Below are 6,234 nucleotides of genomic sequence, written 5' to 3' on the forward strand. Positions count from 1 at the left end.
TTCTGACTTACTTCACTCTGTATGACAGACTCCAGGTCTATCCACCTCATTACAAATAACTCAATTTCATTTCATTTTATGGCTAATATTCCATTGTATATATGTGCCACATCTTCTTTATCCATTCATCTGTTGATGGACACTTAGGTTGCTTCCATGTCCTGTTGAACCTGTATTTTTAAACACCATGCTGGGCTGAGTGATGGATAGATACATGATGGGGAGACATCCTTCTTGATGCTATTTCTTGAGAGTGAAGGAGAGGAAGAGAAGCTAGAGTTCTATTGTCACAGACACCAGAGCCCAGCCCCTTGCTCGAATGAGCCTGATGCCTCATCTGGTGCCTGTGGGGTGGGGGGACACAGGGGTGAGGGGGAGGCGGTCAGGAAGGTGTGAGGGGCATGAGGGTGGGAGAAGCTGCTCTTCCTCTTTGACATCTTTTTGCTCCTTTGTCTTCTTGCCAATTTGTTCCTTTTTTGGGTTAATAATTATGGACTATAGGGGTAGATGTAGATTATTCCATTGTCTTAAGCTATACATAATGAATCCCACTTGTAATATACTGCTTCTTATTAATATCTTAGAAAAATATTAATATCTAAGAAAAAAAACGCCTCCTTCCTTCAGCCCAGAGATTCCTCAGACCAAGACTGCCACAATCCTTCCCACAGGCGTGGGTGTCAGCCACAAAGCATCAGCGGCTCCATAACTACCCCAGGCTCTGGTGGTCCATCACTCAGATCCAGGTGGGGATGGAGTGGGAGGTGATAAGGATGAACAGCAGGAACCAACCCAGGAGACAGCTGAGGTGGCCCTGGGCTCCAGCAGAGCTTTCGTCTGGATTCCCCAGAGAGAATGGCCCTTGGACACCACCTCTGGAAAAGGGCAGAGCGGCTGAGCTGCAGACCGTGTCCTTTGGACATTTGTAGTGCCTCAGTCCCTGGAACAGTGCTTTGTAGGTCCTTGGTGAACGTCTATTTGCCTGTGGATGGTGAGCAGAAAGAGAGGAAGGAAGAAATAGATGAAGGAGGAACGAAGGGAGTGAGGGAGGGAGGGCCAGGAGGATATGGAGACTTGGGTATTGAAGAGGCGAAGGTTAGACATAAGAAAAGAAAGCCATGGTCATGCTGAACTCAAGGTAGACTTATCTGAGGATGGGGGCTGGTCTTTACAATGGTGGATTTTCTTTTTCTTTTGGTTCTTTAAAAAAAAAATTGGGGGGGGCTATATTCCCCGTGTTGTACAACATATCTTCGTACCTTATTTTATACCTAATTGTTTGTACCTCTTACACTCCTACCCCTATGTTGCCCCTCCCCCCTTCCCTCTCCCCACTGGTAACTACTAGTTTGTTCTCTTTGTGAGTCTGCTTTTGTTTTTCTTGTCATATTCACTAGTTTGTTGCATTTTTTAGGTTCCACTTACAAGTGATATCATACAGTATTTGTCTTTCTCTGTCTGACTTATTTCACTTCGAACAATGCCCTTCAAGTCCATCCATGTGGTGGGTTTTATTTTCAACTTTCATTTAAACATATTTTCTTTCCCATAGCTTGATTTCTTTTAGGTCTTGAGTATATTTTAACTTTCCCATCTGCAAGACTTGGATTTTGTGAACGAACAATTTGTTTCCTTGGGATTTTGAACAGCCCTCCAAGGTCCCACGCTGGCTCCAGTGCAGACTTTTGTCACAACTCTTTTCTGTACCCACCCAACATCGCATAGTTCAGATCTGTTCGTGATTCCACTTGAAACACAAAGTGACTTTACAACAGATATATTTTAATTCTAGGCAGAATTGGTTTTGGAATAGCAGAGAATGATTCTGAGATTTCAGAATAGGTTATGGAATTAGGTCACCATAATTCAGTTCCCACCATCTCACTGCAAAGGCCTCCTAATGAGATTTTATCTAAGCACTACACAGTTGCTCGTTTATTATTTTTCCTGGGTATGCCCAGATAGATGGTGTTGACAAACCTGAACTCTGATCATTTTATCACAATGAGGTCAGCTCAATGAGAGATCTCTTGGCTGAGACCCAGAAAATATCATAACTCACTCAAGATAAGGTCAATGTCATGGTGTAAATCACAAACTCTATAGTTAGAACAACCCTCCCCTATACGCTGACGTCTGTTTTCAGACGCGTTCTTAATCAGGTCTTCCAAACAATGCGTTCTTTATTTCAAGGGTTTGCTGCTTTAATCTCAGACAATAATGGCCATTCACTTACTCAAGCCAGCAGCTGCCTTCCTCTCTCTGCTAAAATTCCTTAATTGGAATCACCCTCTCATTGACCTAAACCATTCATTACAAACTATTTCAGACAAGCTCCTGACAACCCTGAAGTAGAGGTGCCACCTGTTTTTCTCTCATCTAGGATGCTTTTCCACTCCGGGAAGCTCTAGTCACTGCTCAGAAAGCTAATTTCTTTTGCCCTCACATTCTCAATGAACAGCTTTGCATTTCTGTAGCAGCAAAATCTGAGACAACTAGATCTTTGGGTTTCCTTAATTATCCAACAAGGTTGATGAGAGCTGGTGCAAGGAAATAGGTATTCTCCTATGTTCCTGATGGGATTGTAGGTTGATATAACAGTACTAGAGAGCAATTTTATGCTATGTATCAAGAGTTTTTAGATTAAATCATTAATAAAGTAGAAATTAATATTAAATAGTAATATTAAATAAGTTGTTAATTAACAATTTAAAATTATTTGATCAAATTAATGCATTTCTAGAAATTTATCTTAAATAATCACGGCACCATCAAATGATTTGACTATAAGATGCTCACTGATAAAATAAATCTTGGGGATGTGAGGTACAGCATGGTGACTTTATTTTTTTTTAACACTGTATTTTTTAAAAATATAAATAAATTTATTTATTTATTTCGGGCCGCACTGGGTCTTCGTTCCTGCACGGGGGCTTTCTTTTTAGTCACAGTGAGTGGAGGCTACTCTTTGTTGCAGTTCGCTGGCGTCTCATTTTGGTGGCTTCTCTTGTTGCAGAGCACAGCCTCTAGGCACGTGGGCTTCAGTAGCTGTGGCGCACAGGCTTAGTTGCTCTGCAGCATGTGGGATCTTCCCGGACGAGGGCTTGAACCCGTGTCCCCTGCATTGGCAGGCAGATTCTTAACCACTGCACTACCAGGGAAGGCCAGCACGGTGACTTTAGCTAACAATACTATATTATATTTGAAAGTTGCTAAGAGAGTAGGTCTTAAAAGTTCTCATCACAAGAAAAAAAATTTGCAACTATGTGAGGTGATGGATGTTAACTAGACTTATTGTGGTGATCATTTCACAGTATATACAAAAATCAAATTATTATGTTGTACACCTGAAACTAATATAATGTTATGTGTCAATTATATCTCAAGAACAAACTAATCAACAGGGTATTCCTGGACGTTTTCCTAGGTTTTTGACGACAATTTTATATAAACAAAACTCCATGGTTTTAATTGGTCTTTAATGAATAAGTTCCTTGACAGTCTTAATTAAACTTATGGATTTTTTGTTCTCATTAACCTTAAATATAGTTGCATCCGGGCAATTGGAAAAAAAGAAAAGATGCTCATGGAGACTTTTTTAATAAAAGTGAAAGCCTAAAACCACCTAAATGCAAAATAATAAAGGATTGGTTAAATTAAATCATGGATTATAAATACATTTTTATGTCACAACCACACAATGGACCAGTGTGTGGCCATTAAGCATGAGGGTGGAAAAGCATATTTAAGGCACAGTACCTGTGAGTCAGGGCCTCGCATTAAGGTACTCTAAGGCGGGTTTCTCTACAAAGGGACTCAGTCTGCAAGTGTGAGTTGTGACACGAGCCCCCAGGGACAGTGCAGGAACTTGGCCAGGCGGCCGCAGCGCTGCTACCCATCCTGGGCCAAAGGGACACCGAGTGGGAGAGATGACCAGAAAGCGTGACCAGAGAGGACTGTGGAGACCCTGGAGAGGAGTCATGACCTCTGTCAAGGGCAAGGCCAGCCCAGGGGACCTTGGAGAGCAGAGCCCAGGAGAGTAAAGACTCTCCTCCTTGCCTCTGAGCTCCGGCTCGGGCTCCCACTGACCGAGCCAAAAACACCGTCAAGGATAATGGCCCTGCGAAGGCCCTGATGCTGCACAGAGGGCCACGAGGAGGGGCAGAGAGGGGTCTGCAGGGTCCATGTATTACTTTCCTACTGTGGCTGCCGCAGCCGTACCAGAAATGGGGAGGCTTGAAACACAGACATGTATTTTCTCACAGTTCTGGATGCCAGAAGCCTCAAATCAAGGTGGTGGTTCCTTCTGGAAGCTCTGAGGGGTAATTGCTTCCAGGCTTCTCTCCTGGCTTCTCACAGCCGCCCCGATTCTCCGAGTTCCTTGGTGTGTAGACACAGCACTCATATCCATGCCTCTGTCTTCATAGCTCTTGCCCTCTGCATTTCTCTCCACCTTCTCTTCTCTTTTCTCTTCTCTTCTCTCTCTTCTCTTCTTTCTCTTCTCTTCTCTTCTCTTCTCTCTCTTCTCTTCTCTTCTCTCTCTTCTCTTCTCTTCTCTTCTCTTCTCTTCTCTTCTCTTCTCTCTCTTCTCTTCTCTTCTCCTCTCTCTTCTCTTCTCTTCTCAACACTTGTCACTAGATTTAGGGCCCACCCAGCTAATCCAGGACAATCTCAGATTGAAAGACTTAATTCAGCCACACCTGCAAAGACCCTTTTTCCAAATAAGGTCACATTCACAGGTTCTGGGTGGACAGACGATCTCTGGCACGACCATGGGAAGATATTCACACAAACACGTAGGTGTAGGGGCAAATGGAGCAGGAAAACCAGTGTGCTCCTATCCATTTTTTGTAGGAAAACCACACATGTGTATATCGAGGTATAAAAAATAATTGTAAGAGCACACCCAGAAGTGTTCAGAATGGCTCTTGATCTGTGGTAAGATTATGGATGATTTTTCTTTTCTTTCTTTTTTTAAAATTAAAATATAGTTGATTTACAATATTGTTAGTTTCAGGTATACAGCAAAGTGATTGAGTTTTTTTTCAGATTATGTTCCATTATAGGTTATTACAAGATATTGAATATAATTCCTTGTGCTATACGGCAAATCCTTGCTGTTTATCTATTTTATGTATAGTAGTTTGTATCTGTTAATTCCATACTCCTAATTTGTCTCTCCCTCCCTCCCTCCCTCTCCCCTTTGGTAACCATAAGTTTGCTTTCTATGTCTGTCAATCTGTTTCGGTTTTGTATATAGATTCATTCATATTATTTTTAGATTCCACATATAAGTGTTACCATATAGTATTTCTCTTTCTCTGTCTGACTTACTTTGCTAAGTATAGTATTCTCTAGGTCCTGGATGATTTTTCTTTGTTTTTATTTATTTAGAGTTTCTACATTAAAAAAAAAAGAGATGATGCTGTATTACATTTGTACTATGAAAAAGCAAATAATAGCCAAAGACAGAGAGAGAAAGAAAAATTTAAAAAATGGCTGAATGATTGGTACCTGATGTTACGATCTCATGAAAGAGTGAAAGGATTTTGCCCATATATATATTAAAGCCCCCACGTGTGGTCAAGTTGTATAATGGGATGTAATTGGCCCCGTGCTTCTCTCCTGATAACACAAAAGGCAAAGGGCATCATCTTCATTTTTAAAGTCCCAAAGCAATCTTACTGTCTCCGGTGGGATCTTCAACTGCTGGTTTCTGTCCCATCAAAGAAAAAAGGCCACATCCTGGCTTTGAGAGAATGGATTTAATTGTATCTGCTTACCAATGCCAAAGCCAGGGCTGTGAGTCACCAGGACCTACAGGTGTCAAAATGCTCTGATATACACCTGCCCTTAGCCATGGCAGGGTAAGAACTCTTCCCCACGCTGGCTTCTGCGTCCTGATGCTGAGTATACCCCTGGGGTTGAGTGGGGGACCCTAAGTGCTCCTGGCCTAGCCCTAACCCCTTCAGTAGATATACTGCTCTTTAGACAACTTCTTCAAGATTTATTAGAATATCTTTAGGAACTAACTTCTGTATGGATGTGATCGACTGATTAAAAGTTTCTGCTTTTCATTTCTTGGGGGTTGGCAAAGTCATGGTCCTAACTGTGATTTGCAAGAAGATCAAAAGGAAGATTTTTCTACTTCTTTTTTATTTTTTTAATTAATTTATTTATTTGGCTGCGTTGGGTCTTAGCTGTGGCGCGCAGGCTCTAGAGAGCGCGAGCTTA

The sequence above is a fragment of the Physeter macrocephalus genome, chromosome 20 (genome assembly GCF_002837175.3).
Source record: "Physeter macrocephalus isolate SW-GA chromosome 20, ASM283717v5, whole genome shotgun sequence".
NCBI classification, from domain to species: Eukaryota; Metazoa; Chordata; class Mammalia; order Artiodactyla; family Physeteridae; genus Physeter; species Physeter macrocephalus.